We start from the raw sequence: 16,329 nt of genomic DNA on the forward strand, positions 1-16,329 counted from the left end.
TCTAGAAGAGTGGCCTCTGGCAGCTGAATTTTCCAACTGGCAGTGGTAAACTGCCTGAAAGATAATGCAGTAAGTAACCTATATGGAAAGCATTTGTAGATGACTGACAGCCATTCTCTTATTAGAGCAAGGAAGATGAAAGTACATTTATAGGAGATGCTCACCACAGCTGGAGATCAAGAAAATGCCAATGTAACAGTAAATCATAACATTTGAGATTTACCAACTCACCTGCTCTTGTAAAGCCATATCTTTAACATTCTACCTTGCACACCTTATCATGAAGGGATTCACATCCAGATCCAAGGATGTCATTGTACCCCTGTACTCCTCCCTCATCAGACCCATGATTGAGTACAATGCCCCATTTGGTATGTACCTCACCCGGCACTTGCAACAGCTGGAAAGACCACAAAAGTACCTCACCAAGAGGATCAAGGGTCTCCAACATATGTCTTATTCTGCTAGACTAAAGAAACTCCAGCTCTATTCAGTAGCATACCGCCTGCTCAGAGGTGATCTCTGCCTGACGTACAAGGCCATGTCCAATCAGGAACTGATGGACATGCTCCACCTCAAAAAATCCAAATCCATCAGAACCACGAGAGCTAAAGACTTAAACCTCGGCACAAGTATGAATAGGACATGCTGGAGGGATAGATTCATAACCCAGAGGCTTCCCATGCTCTGGAACAAGATCCCAGTTCATGTTAGGCAGAGCCCCTCACTGACTCTCTTCAACAGAAATCTTGATGAGTGCATGGGAGATCGTAAGTTTACCCCAGGGGTCACATCTGTGTCACTACTAGACAGGGGCACAGTAAACTAATTCTATTATATAAGGGGACCTTCTCTGTGTCACTACTAGACAGAGGCACAGTATTCTAAATCTATTCTGTGCATTTTGTACCATTTTATGGGGTGGCGAAAGCCACATCACTATGGCTAGGCTTACAAATGCCCCAGGGCAGATAGCCTAGTACTAAACTATGAAACTATAACAGCAGTTGACACAAATGACATGAGATTTCTATGAACATTACAGCTCTTTAAGGTTAATCTCTGAAGGGCGATGTGTTTTGCCTCTAGCAGATTAATGTAGTGTGCTTATATGTAATCACATAATAGAACAGTCTGCCAAAAACTTGAAAAGTTTTCAACCATAACTTGAAATAATGCTACCATATAAACAAATACGTAAGCAAAGGAAAAGACGCAGGAGGGTGGGTAGCTTCAATGTTACAATACAACAGGGCAGGCACCACTTGTGCAGGGTTCTGTAACAGTACACCTTCCCTTCTTTTCTTCAACAAAATTTTAATAATTAATTTTTCCTGATACAGTATCTCAACTAACTAAGAACATTTAACGTACACAAATAGTTGTTCTCAAGGATAACCTAAGAAAGAGTAAGAAACTAAGAGAAAAACTGAATAGTTCACGATAACCACCAACATACAATTGGCATAACTAAACAGCAACCTGTGCCGCTACGAGAACACTGGTGGTCTGGAGCGAAGTAAGGGCTTTATCCTTCTGAGCGACAGGGCCACTAACACTAGTACTCCTTTGCCCAGTATTCCCTTATTAAAATGTTAAATTTAAAACATTAATGTTGTACTCAACTTGAGGTATACACTAAAAAGGTTATAGTACAACTGAAGTAATTAACATTACCAATTCAACAGTACATGTAAAAAAAAAAAAAAAAACAACAAAACATTTAATAGTTTTAAAAAAACAGAACTATAAATATTACACTCTTGCCTAAATTAGCAAACGTGTGGGCCCACAGCCTCACATGGCCACACAACTAACTTGTCCATATATAACTTCACCAGAAAAAATTTAGAAAATCTCCAAAGTCTGAAAAATAAGATTAGCCTTCTCATGTAAGAAATTAATATAAGCAAATACTTGAAAATGCCACTCTTCTCCGAGCTCCTACAGTGTAACAATATAAACAGGACACACATTAAATATAACAAAAGAACATCATCAGAGAGAATTACCACTTTTAACTCTTCTAATGAAATTAGCAGAACCTTTCACATAAGATAGCATATTCTCTGCTACATCCGTCAAATATGGCTCAAACATAACTACTGGTTCTACTTCCGAGACATTCTATGCGTGCGTCTGTGTGTGTGCATATATATATATATATATATATATATATATATATATATATATATATACACACACATATACATACATATACATGGATTCCATACATTTAAATGATTCCAGGCATCGGAAAGCTCACTTGGTCGAAAATGGAATATAACCCCTCCCCCATTGCAGTGCAACCCTGGAGTAAGGATATTAAATATGGGGGATGTGGCAGGCGTAGCCCCCCCCCCCCAACATTATACCAATAGTTTTTACTAAAGATATATCAATACATTTCTAATGGATATACCTTCTTGTAATAGTGAATACATTAAAATTATGTGGGAGGCTACTCCCCCCACACCCCCCTTAATTAATATCCTCACTCCAGGGTTGCACTGCAGTGGGGGAGGGGCTATATTCCATTTTTGACCAAATGAACTTCGACCAAGTGAGCTTTCACTGAAGTGCAATGCCTGGTATAATTTTCGACTAAGTGTAATTCGACCAAATGTATGGAATCCATATATATATATATATATATATACATATATATATATATATATATACACACACACACACACACACACACACACACACACACACACACACACACACACACATGGACCGGTAATCAAGGAGTCTCACTCCTCATCACTGGCACCAGTGGGAGACGTACATTGACAGGATGACAAGTACACACACAGTATTTCCAAATGCAGCTCTCTGCATCAAGTGCAATTTCTTTTAAGAGCACACAGAGACCACAGTCAGTCCGGGGCTGGTATCTCCTTTCTTCAGATCCCCAATAAGACTCCTCACTGGCACAGCTACAGAGTTGAAATCTCAGTTTAGTGAACAAGCCAAAACCTCCAGCACCCTCTCTATCCAACCAGTGCTTCTTGTCCCTGCCCAAGTAGCCGACACTCACACCTGGGAACTAGCACAGTTTTACTAGCTATGCCTCCTTCTGCCCAGACTATAAGGTAGTTTCCACTGCCAACAGTCACTCCTTATCAGCTACCTTAAAGCACTTAACAAAGGATGTCCAATCTTACTGTGTAATGTTACTACTAATACAAATTGTAGTTTGACCAAGAGCAAGGCTATAAGGAGAGGCCTACACAGTGTCACCAAATATGCAAGTTCTCTCAGAACTTAAATATCTCTGGACACATCATCCACAATGAGAGGTTGAAATACATTAAATAATAAATATTAAAAGAACAAGAGCACACTCAGTATATATTTACAGTGACAGCAGAGTTCAAAATAACAGTAAATATTTAAAACAATACTGCAGGACATACTCAAATAAAGAAAATATCTAAGCTAAGCTTTGCTATATTCCTCACTACATCTAAGAGAATTACTATACCTTACCGCACTTAATTAGAGCAGCAAGGCAGAGGTGTGGTGAATGGATCTTGTTGTCAGGTCAAAGACAGAATACAGAATGCTCGCACTCTCTCTCCCTCACACACACAGACTTCTTAAATTAATATCTCAATTATTACTGCTGGGATAGCTTGCAGAATTACATAATTTCTTGTCATCTGACTCTACCCCCAGGTAAACCCCCTCCTCTGCTGAAAGCTAGCAGTATTTAGCATCCACCAGGCAAAATACATAGATCTCAGATCTTTTGGCAGATGGGGAGGAAGGCATAAAACAATTTACATTCCTCCACATTTAAAGACAATACAGAAAGTTTCCTAGTTCTTGACATTATGTCTCCTTCTTGCACTGAAACTGAAAGATAACATCTTTTTATGGCCTGGCCATACAGTAATTTAATTTCAGTTATTTTTCTGAAGTTAACCTCCTGTATTCCAGTTTCCACTGTTAAAATATATATTTAAACAGTTACAATAGTGCATGTACATTTCTGTTCTTTTCCAGTTAAGGTACACTATGGATACATTTCAAGCACAAGCACTCTACAAAATATCTATTCAGCACACATCTGTACAAACCATCTTATGACATACAGTTCTAATACATTTGTAACACAAGCATCCCACATAGATCATGCTGACATTCACAAATGACATACAATTATTTACAAAATTCCAGATAGCTGGGCTGGCAGTATCTCATTTTGTGGCATATGCATACATACACACACTCACCCAAGGAAGCACTCAGTTTTAGGATGAAACAATTAAATATGGGAATAACTCACTGGCATGTAGGCAAATCAGTTAACTATTCCTGAATTATACGACTTATCACTACAATTAACTTCACTTCTAGGTACAGAAACATAATATGTACATTAACAAACACTAACATATGTTTTAATTTAAATTTTGATGAGACTTTTAATGAACTGTACAAGAGAAACAACATTACAATAATGAAATCAGATAAAGGTAGATAATTATAGATACTGCAGGTTATAAATAAAAATGTTAGACAATTGTCAGATATTTATTCACATTTGCTTACTGAAAAGTCTAAATGGGCAAATCCCCTTGTGAACTGATGCCCAAGGAGAAAAACTCCATAGAAATTTCATTAATTTACACTCTTCACAATATTACAGAAGAAAAAAATGAAATAATACACAGGACGGTACAAATTGAACATACAGTTACATAAAAAGACATACATCAAGAAGGTTAGATTTGAGAATTATTTATTTACTGACATTTGTTTACCAGAAAAGTAAGACTTAATAATTTTGTTAATTTCAAGGGCAGGATTGGAGAGAAAAACTCAACAAATAAAAGAACAAAAAATACATATACCTCTGTGAAAACTGACATATTAAAAATATATTAATGCACATAAGAACATATATGGAAATTTTAGAGGAAAAATTAGAAATATGCAATGAATGCATGAGTGTAAAACAGGAATATATATAAAAACAGAATAAACTGAAGAAAAATTATTCCCAAGTAATTACACAGTTTACAAACATCTGCATGAAAGTACAAAAATTACAGAATAACACATTGTATGTAAGGTTGCACTTAAAGGCATAACATTAAGAATTAAAAAATGGGGTAGAAAGCATTACAGGAAATGGTCTGGATATATGCAGGAAAAGAAACACAAAAGATTCCACTGACCAGAAACACACATTTTGTGGTTATATATGCAGGAAGAAGCATTTACAGGGTTCTACTACGAAAATGTGTATAAAAATGAGATAACACATTTGCTGTAGTAAACAATGTCTACTATCCCTACTGTTATGTAATCACAGTGTTAGTAAGCATACATAAACGCAGACACACCGCTGCAAGGGTGTGTGGGTATGGTGTCCGCCTCAAAGAGAGTACAGGTCGTCTGGACTCTCAGTGAAAAGCTAATACATTCACTGTTTGTGCAGCATATGGTAGGCCTCTAGTAGTGTTTCAGTCTTTCTGCTAAGTGAGTGTGTGTGTGTGTGCAGGAGTGTGTAATGGGGTTGTTGCTGGTTAGAATTTCATATAATCATAAACAACTATGGCACACCCAAAGTTCAAAGAAGTGTCACTGATCCTCCTTTGAGAGTTATACTCTCTCACAAAAGCTGAGAAATTGAACAGACAGCTGTTATGGTTCACAAATATTTGAAGAAAGTAGTAAAGAATATACCGTTGCATATAAAAGAATTTGCTGATTTTGTCAAAGAGTTGTAGAAGTAGCTCTCCCTCTGATAACTGTATACTTGTAACAATGGATGTGTGTGTGTGTGTGTGTGTGTGTGTGTGTGCTCTTCACATTGATATACGTCAGGAACTTGGAACACAATAGCACAAACAATATTTACCTGATCACACAAATTTCTCACAAGAGAAGAGTTGAATTACTTGACAGAGTTTGAAAACTGCTTTGTCAACTTTTTGGCACATTATACATAAAACAGACCAACAATGTGGATATGAGGTCAGTTATAGCCCCCACTCTGATTAATTTTGTATTAGCCTTTTGGGAAGAACATTATACCTGCAGTTTTATTTTTTGGCAGCACGTTAAAGACTGTTCAATTGACACCTTTTTTTTTTTACTCAGGTATTGTTGGTAAATTGGAAATGTTTTTTACTTCTATCAACTGTATTACATGTTTAAAGCGTGCACAAATATTGATTACGACTATTAACTTTTTAGATTTAGCATTATATAGGATATGAACATCTGTCAACTATGTAGCAGCTTTTATAGGAAGCCAGAAGCTAGCATTAAACACATATACATCCTCTTTACATAAAAAAGACCACCTCTATAAGTACTGATGTCAATAATCTAAAGTTACATCAGATGACATGAAAAAAAAGTACAGCTGCACAAGGCTTAATTACTTGTAATAGCAGATATTCAAAATTTCTATTGCCTCAGTAATACATGTGTTTTGGGCCTGTACAAACCCATGTTGGCAGCTTTCCAGAGCACAGAATCCCCTCCCTCTAATTCTCTGTGATAGAGGATTAACTAATCCCCTCCCATCAGGGGACTCCTAAACCCTGTAACAGAAAATCAGTTATTCAGGCTTTTAGTACCAAGCAGGAAGAATCAAGGGCAAGATGTAAGAACTGCCTAAAATCAACTAATTCACAGCCACAAAATACCAACAAAAATACGAAAAGCCAACCAACAACACAATAAAGTTGGGTAACATCAAACTATATACAAAATAAGGGGAAGTTGGGTGGGTGCTGCCACTGGGGCAGTGTGAAATTCAAACATCTATCGTTACAGGTAAGTAGGACTTGCACAACTGTACTATGCTCATCAATCACACTGCCTCAGCAGCATATAGGTAGATTCCAAAGATTGCCCTACCTGGTAGGAAGAAGGATAAAGCTCCAGGTACCTCTGGAGAATAGTCCTAACAAAGTCTGCTCTGGAACTTGAAAAGGAACCGAGTTTGTAGTGCTTTAAAGGTATCAGCACAGGACCAGGTTGTTGCCTTTAGAATGCTTCTGGAGTCCACTCCTTTCCAATATGCCTCCAAAGAGGATAAGGGTCTGGAGGAATGTGCCTTAGCCTTGCCTGGAATAAATGTTACCATAGTGGGAGTAACAAAAAAACAATAGCAATGGACAACCAATGAGCAATCATTTGTTTAGAGACATGTTGATCCTTCTTAGCACGAAAATAAATAAATAGCTCTTCAGCTTTCCTGAAGGGCTTAGTTTTGTCAAGACAGTACCTGAGCTAGTGTGCAGATCCAAGGTATGTAAAACATTCTCTCCCTTGTTTTTTTATGATCTGGAAAGAGGTTGATAGCTTGATTCAGGGTAAATTCAGGAACAACTTTTGGCATGAAAGGAGGATTAGTGCATTAAACAACAATGTCCTTGTGAAAAATCAGATAAGTTTGGCTAACCATGAGAGTGTGCAGTTCATAGACACTCACCCTGCAGATGTCAGAGCAATAAGCAAAATAGTTTACCAAATGATGAACTTTAAAACAGCCTGAAGGGCAGGTTTAAAATGAGAAGTTCAATTTTTCAAGAACAAAGCTAAGATTCCAAGGAAGTGGGATTTTGCTTTGGGGGGTGTCAAGAGCAACACTCCTTTCATAAACTGTTTGACCACAAAAAAAAGAGATGAAAGAAGGGGATGCATGGGCAGACAAGCTGAGATGGCTGCAAGATTATCACACTAGATAACCCATTGTTAAGTAGTTCACACAAATATTTCATAAGCAGAGGAGAAGACACCATACTGGGCCCTCCGATATAGGTTAGGCATTATGCAGAAAACCTCTTCCACTTGTAAACATAAGAATTTCTACTTGCAGGTTTTCTTGTCATATTCAATACCTGTTGCATATCCTCATGGAACAAGTGCTTACACAGTATTAAGACAGAATCATCTAGGTTGTCAGTAGAAATTGCTCAAAGCTGGTGTGCACTAGTCACCACTGATACTGTGAGAGCAGATCCACAATGTGAAGAAACTCATGGTAATTGCCCCTGGCCATCTCCATTAAAAGGGAGAATCAACTTTGCCTGGGCCAAAAAGGGAGTCACCACAATTTCTGGTAATTCTTTTTTGATACTTCAGAAATAACTTGGGTATCGGTGGAAATACATAAAGGAATATTCCTGTCCAAGGGACGAGAATGTCTCGGTCATCCAAGCATGGCTACAAGGATTTCTCAAACTGAATTTTTCTGTCTGTTTTGAAAGGAGGTTAACAGAACAAAATAGAGGTAAATCCCCTGTCCTGAGTTTCAACTCGTGAGAGTCTGTCTGAAATCTCTCAGTTTGTCTTACACTAGGTTTTGGTCTGGTGGAATGTATGAGGCCTGAAGCATCACGAAATGATGTAAGGCTAGATCTCAGGTCATCACTGCCAACTGACAGGGTATGACCTTGTACCCTCTTGTTTGTTCAGGTACCATGACTGTTGTATTGCTTATAAATCAATAAAAGGGGACCTAGAGACCATAAGTGGTGAAGAATGTTTAAGGTCTGAATCCCTGTTAACATTATTTTGTCATTTATGTGCACTGTAGCATCCAAAGGACCTCATTAACCTTGCAATTGAGCTCCCTGTGCACTGTTTTCCATTGAAAATCTGAACTGATTAAACTTTGGTCTAGAGGGAGAAGGGCATGTCTGGACTGAGACATCTGATCACTCCACCTCTATAATTCTCGTGTCACTAAATCCGGCACTGGTAGCTGGAATTCCAAGGGAAGCAAGTGCTGGGTCCAACACTTTTTTTTTTTTTTTTTTTAAATTACCACTGAATCTTCCTCATGCAGAGTCTGGCATGTGATATTATGAGGCTCGCTGATGCCATGAAGCCTAGAAGTTTGCAAAGGCAGCTTCTTGAAGACAGAAATCCCAGAAAATGTTCTGAACAGTTAGCACTTTCTTTTCAGGCAGAAACTCCGAATGTTGTCAGAGTTCATCATACAACCCAGGCAGATGATTCTTTGTGAGGGTATGAGAGAGGACATTTGTAGGTCTGTTTGTTTATTTATCTTTGCTTACCAGGAAAGTTTGACTCGTTTACAACCATTTTCAGTGGTGGCCTGGGAAGAAAAGTTCCAAATTTGATACCAGTTTTGGTGTGAGATGGCAATTGGTGGTGGTGGCAATTTACATGTCATAAGCAACCTTCAGATGTAAAGTCACCATGAAACAGTATTCGGAAGAAAGGGTAGGACCATTTGCAGGGTTAGCATTTTGAATTTGGGTACTTTTGGAAAGGAATTTAGGCACGGCAAATTTATCACTGATCTCCATAATAGCTCCTTTTTGGGTATCAAAATGATTCTGGTGTAAAATCCTTTTCCTTTTTGTAATGCAAGAACTGGTAATACAACTCTGCTTGCAATTTACCAGACAGAACAGAAGTGTCTGGCTTCACGGGTGCAAGGAAATTTCCCCAAAGGGAAGGGAAGAGGATTTTCTGTCCACTGCAAAGGGCATCTTCACTGAATTATTCTCAACACCCACTTGTCTGAAATTATATGTGCCCAGGCTGCTGTGTTGCACAAAAGCTTGGTGGAAGGGGAACTTGGAGGAGGGACAGGATGTCCTGTCTTGTCATAGTCAAAATGAACACTTTTTATTTTCACAGGGTCTTATAGATCTTGACCTATACAATTATCTTAAAGTCCCTAAACCTGTGATTCCTGAAATATTCGGTATTCCGAAAATTCATAAAGATGTTCATAACCCCCCTTTCAGGCCAATAGTGACCTCGCAATGTTCCAAGACACAACCTCTTGCTATTTTTGTTGACATGAAATTGAAGAATTTCCACTTAAACTATAAACATATACTCATTGATTCGTGGGATTTTCTTGCTAAATTTAATGAGGTTCCTTATGATGAAAACTATATTTTTGTGACTATTGACGTTCGTGATTTATTCTCTGTCATACCCCATGACATTGGGTTAACCTGGTTTGAACAGATGTTAGTCGAATTTAACTTATTTAATGCGACTGACTTCAGGTTAATCCTCGAGAATATGGAACTGGTGTTGAAAAATAATTTTTTATTCTTTCAAGGGGACATATACCATCAGCTGGGGGGTGTGGCTATGGGATCGGCTTGTGCCCCGACCTATGCCAACATCATTATGCTGTTTTGGGAGCTTGAACATGTCTTTAAATCAGACTTTTGGACAAAGGTTATCACATATCTTAGGTTTTTGGACGATATTTTTATGGTTTGGAATGGGACTATTGAGGAGGTGAAAAGTTTCATTGAATATTTACATACAACCACCACCTTTTTGGAGTTCACGTTCCAATATAGTATAGACCATATAGATTATTTGGACGTGACCATTACAAAGAATACTGTGAGCAATAGATATGAGTCCAAGGTCTTTAGAAAAGAATGTTTCTCAAACTCTTATGTCCATTTTGAAAGCGACCATCCTTTACACCTTAGGAAAAACATAGTTAAAGGACAAATGATTAGGGCCTCACGCATGACAAGTGATGATGTTTTATGTTATAAGGAAATGGACTTAATACAGAGATTTTTTAGAGATAGAGGCTATCCAGGATCATTGATTAGGAATGTCAAACGTGAAGTACTGAGAAAACGATATATTCAATATAGGCCATTGTTGACACACAACTCATGTGTGAATGTACAAACCATGACAGTTCTTACTAGGCCTGGGACCAACAATACAGGCAATAATAATATACCCCGTTTAATGTTGACCTATTACAAGGGTATACACTGGATACAAAGGGGTTTAAATGAAGTGTGGCATATGTTCTCCCACATTAGCAGTGACGTCTCTATCTTTCAGCAACCATTAAGATTTGGGTATAGGAAAAATAATAATTTCAAGAATTTATTTGAGAGAAAGAAGCCTTCTAATGGAAATGGTACACAGAGAAAGATGGGGACCCATAAATGTGGTAGATGTGGTCAATGTACCTTTATATTGGGGGAGAAAACACTCTGGCTCAGTAAACTGAATTTGAAAATAAAGAGTAAGGGCTACCACACTTGTAATACAAAAGGGGTGGTTTACTTGGCTTTGTGTTTGACCTGTGGAAATTATTATATCGGTAAGACCGAGCGCAAGTTAAAACAAAGGGTATATGAACATATGAGAGACATAAATACAAGGAATGTTAACAATGCCCTTTATAGACATACAGGGGTGTGTGAAAAAAACAATTTTAAGTTTTGGGTGTTGGAGGAGGTTAAAAGGAATGAGAGGGGTGGTGATTGGGAATCGTTACTTGAATACAGGGAAATGATTTGGCAGCTCAGGCTAGATGCCTGTGGCCCATATGGAATGAACGACCACCTTTCCATAAAACCCGCTCTTAAAATCTTATCCAACAACCCTAAGTTAAACTAAATAACTAAATAACTTAATAATTAACACTGAGCTGTTATGGCAGTTACATAAATAATATATTTTTATTATTAGTAATATATAAAAAATTTTTTTCTTTGGGTACGAACTGATTTTTCACTAGTACTTTTTACACATTTCAACAACAAATGGTGTAAATAGTCAGTGTAGTTTACATACATATAGTTAGTAGCAGGGTTTATATTTAGTTTGTGGTTGTTTTAGGATGACTTCTGGAGCAAATACATTTATGTTATTATAAGATTCATTTATAGCACAATTGTTATTATATAATCAAAGTTTTATGCATTATTTTATTCATATATTTTGATTTATTTTAAATGAGTATTTATTATTAAATATACAAAAAAATTTTTTATATATTTGTACATGAGCAATATTCATCCATCGCTCATTTTTTATTGAATATGCACTGACTATATAGATTAACAATGTACCATTCATGGTTATTTCTGTATAGTACTTTTTGTTTATATTATTGGATACACATTTTGTCAATTATCCAATCAATTAGAAATGTATTTAAGGACAGTTAACTTGGTATATGATGGATTCTGATGAAGTCTGGATGTTATAGATGAAAGCGCGCTCAATCCCACTGTGCTTGTTCTGTCGTTTGGTGTTTTAATAAATCAACATTTTTTATATATTCGTGATACAGTATTTTTGTGGTACGACACGTACTAAGAGCTTACTGGAGGAGACCCTTTATGGTACATGCTTGCGGAGGTGTTTTTTCTTGTGGTTTTTTCTTTGGATGTGGAGAGGAGGTGATTTTGAACACTTTTTATTTGATTTGGATGCATTGTCCTTCTGGCTAACTCTGGTTAGTCTGGGATTTTTCTGTTCTGTCCTTTGAAGCCAGACATCTTGTTAGGGAAGAAACTGGGGATATGAAACATTCTAGACACCCCATGCATCTATTTACCTCTATCATCCCATTGCTTGAAAATCTGGGTAGCACAAATTTAGAATTTAAAGGAGCATTCAAAATCTTATTTTTAAATCCTCTGAAAAAATTCTGATTATGAATGCAAGTCATTAAGGAGAATAGTGACCATACAGAATATTATATTAATCAAGTCATTAAGGAGAATAGTGACCATACAGAATATTATATTAATGAAGTAGCAGACAGTACTCTAAGAACAAAGCCAACAAAAGAATGGAAAAATGAAATTTTGCCAATAGGGTGACTGTAAGTAGGGGTAGAGAAAATATGGAAAAGGGGCTGGAATTTATTGGCGAAAACTGGCAAAGTAATCAAGGTATGCAAATAACTAGAGAGGGAGAAATAATTGAGTCAGGTGAGGTCAAGAAGGCTAGACTGCAGGCGACAGACTGCCTTCCCCATCAAAGATTGATATCAGAGTACAGGCAAAGAGAAAGTGGAAGACCTGGTCTTTTAGAGTTTCCTGTCAAATCTAGAATAGAAGCTGCTGTTAAAAAGGGAATAATTCGTAGGGCATCTAAAATACTGCATGGTAACTATAAGAATGAATCAGAAGAGGTTAGAAAAGATTGGCAAAATAAACTGGGAAGCAGATTACAAGAAAACAATGGGAGGGCATGTGCATGGCTTCCAAATATGCAACAAAGTCCAGAAGGTTTACGATTTTAGCATGGAAATGTTTGCATAGGTATTTTTATACCCCAAGCAGACTTTTAAAAATTTCCACAGGTAGACAGCAAACACTGGAGGTGTGATGAGGAATAAAGAGATAACTGGGAAAAAATGTTTTGGAAATACGAGTTGGCAGACTTTAAAAATTCCCTTTAGACTCTGTCAAATATTAGATGAGCAAATGGCTGTAAGTAAAGAAATTATTCTTTTGAGCTGGGACAAAGAATTGCCTTGACATATAAGGCCTGGTTAAATTTAATTCTGTTGACCGTCAACAAGCAATTACTAGAAAATAGAAATCAAGTCTAAACCAACTGTACTTGAAGTAATGAATATTGTAAAAAAAAAAATAACTTGAGGACAGACATTTAGAAAAGGGAGGGGTGAGGTTAAAGGGAAGGCAGGAATTGAGCAATTTATGCAGTGTTGGACTGTCAACAGTTATAAAGAAAAAATGTGGTGTGAGATTCATTTGATCTAAAAGCAAAATAATGAAAAGCTGTGCAGCTGGCACAAAATATCTGCAATTCAAAATATTTAAAACACGGAATTTGCCCATTTTCACTGTTGTGAGTGGAGTTGGCGTATAGTATGGTATGGGGGGGCTGCCCCTGCATAAAACAGGGCTTATTTTTCAATATTTTGACTGCTATGAGTTTAGACATTTTGACATAAACCCATATATGACATATAATGTATGTAAATAGACCCACATATGATGTATAATGTACGTACATAGAAAAATGTTAATATGGTTTGTTTTATTTTCTATTGATTTATGTTTGCCTATGTCTTAAATGATAATTTAATAAAGGTGCTTAAAAATTCTGGTTATTTAACAAAGCATATCTTCTCACAGTTTTCAGATTATTGCTGAATCCAGGGCTATGTTACAAGTTTCTGTGTTGCCCATACCTTACTTGGATAAAAGGAAGTTTCTTTGTTCACCTGTGAGAGAGGGGAGCTTTGAGCAGCCTATCTGTCCCTGGAGGAGTGGTTTCAGCCCAGAAGTTTGTAGTTTATCAGCCATTTTGGGCTAATTTGTATCTCTCTCACTTCCTGCAATAAAAACCGCATTTGTGCAGTATTGTGCACTGGGCAGCGCCATTTAGCTAGAGTTAAAGTATTCTCGGCTCCAGGAAGTCTACTCTTTCAGTTTTCCCTTGGAACTAGACAAACCTTCAACTTTAGCACTCAAACCATTCATTTCACAGTCAAGCACTTGCTTAAAACTCATAGCAAGCACTAATTAACCCTAGCACTAGATCCCCCTATACTGTCCAGAAGGACAAGTCTCTCTATTCGTCCCCACCAGCCAATCAGAAAAACAGCTTACTCTACATATTCAGGCATATCCAAAGGGCAGTTTCTGGTGTACTCTCCAGTCCAACTGGTGAACCTGGGCATTTTGTGGCAATGTTACAACCGCCTCATGTACACAGACAACCCTCTCCTCCTACCACCAAACACTAATATATGCGAGAAAATGCAATTATACAGCCAAACTGGAGGCAAAGCTCTCTCAACCCAAGACTGGAACTGACCGTCAAGAAGAGAAGGGTAATACTTGCAACACACCACTGGTCTCGCATAGACCTAATAAACCAACACCGGCAAATAACACACATGAATACATGAAAACATACACAGAGGCTCTAAATAAAAATCTGCAAAAGCAACAGAGACCTCCAAAGCAGACATCCAAGCAATCTCCACACCCCATCATCAACCATGAAACACATACTTCACATAATCAGTGTGCCACGCAATCACAGCCCTTAACGTAAAATAACATACCCAACACACTAGTAATAGGCGACTATATAGTCAGGCACACTGATGTCCCACTAACTAGGCTGGACAAGGAGAAGATTACAGTTAGCTGAGTGTCAGGTGCCAGGATCCGCCACATAACACAAGCACTCAAGTCACTCCAAAACAAGTACAAATACAACTCTGTCATTGTCCATGTTGGTGTGAATGACCTGAGACGTACCTCCCTGGACTACATGAAAAGTGACATGGAAGAGCTCTCTGATCATGTAGCCCAGACCGGTATGACCTTGACCCTGGGTAGCATCCTACCCTCACCAAGAATTATGCCACAGTACAAAAAAAATGATCTATTTCAACAACTGGCTAAGTTTCTGGTGTCATTCAAAGGGGATCCAGTATCTGTCTGCCTGGGATGACATGCTCAACAAGCCATGTTGCTTCGCAAGAGATGGCTTGCACCTGTCACCCTTAGGCTTTCGAATACTGGCCAAGGCTCTTGCCACCCCCATTGTGCCTTTTTTAGACAAGGCTCAAAAGACAAACCCACCACCACAAATAGCACAAGTAACCAAAAACTGAGGGTAATGCTACTCAACGCCAGAAGTCTAAACCTTAAAATGCACGCACTCGAGGCACTCCTCAGTATGGAGAACATCGACATCTATGCAGTAACAGAAACCTGGCTTAAGGCTCTTGAGAGCACCCCAGCACTACTAGGCTATAACTCATACCATACCTTTCGGCCACAGAACCAGGACCGAAACACAAAAGGCGGGGGTGTATCCATATTCATCAAGGATACCCACACCTCTAGGTTAGTGGCGCAGCACAATGCATCAGAGATCATCCATGTGCAACTAACAATGGGCAAAACTGCAATCCAAATTGTAGCTTGCTACTGATCACCCACCATGTCCCAGGACCCCCATTCCGCATTTCTGGAGACACTGGGAAATATGAAGGTCCTACCAAACACCTTAATACTGGGTGATTTCAATTACCCAAACATAAACTGGGAGAACTACTCAAGTACTAACTCCCTTGCCCAACGCTTATTAGAATTTATAAACTCAAACGCCCTAGATCAACTGGTCAACACCCCCACCAGAGGGAACATATTGGACCTGGTCATCACCAACATGGGCGACTGGTGTTCCACACCGGAGGTCAACCCCTCGCTGGTTAGATCAGACCATAGACTAATCACTCTGGATATCCACATTCCGCCCCCACCCTTAAATCAAGGAAACCACTATGAAAAACTTTGAAAAACTTTTCAAAAGCAAACTTCACGTTACTTAAGACCGAGGTGGAAAGGTTCACAGCCCCACATGCTAAAGGACAATGCTGTCCAAGCTGCTGAAACCTTTACAAAGGCACTCGTTGAGCATCTGCAGGAATGCATGGATCGTGCTATCCCAAGTAAAACCAAGACTTACTCCTCCAAGAAAAGGAAAACAGTCTGGTGGACCCCTGCCATAAACAAGCTATACAACAGAAGG

The 16,329-nt window shown here is 38.3% G+C and overlaps 1 protein-coding gene across 1 annotated transcript in view; it reads right to left on the reverse strand.

Moving 5' to 3' along the window:
• ATRX (ATRX chromatin remodeler) overlaps positions 1 to 16,329 on the reverse strand; it is a 3,779,564-nt gene that overhangs the window by 1,118,577 nt on the left and 2,644,658 nt on the right. The window lies entirely within an intron of this gene.

The sequence above is a fragment of the Protopterus annectens genome, chromosome 15.part0, assembly GCF_019279795.1.
Source record: "Protopterus annectens isolate FY-2018-M chromosome 15.part0, PAN1.0, whole genome shotgun sequence".
NCBI lineage: Eukaryota > Metazoa > Chordata > Ceratodontiformes > Protopteridae > Protopterus > Protopterus annectens.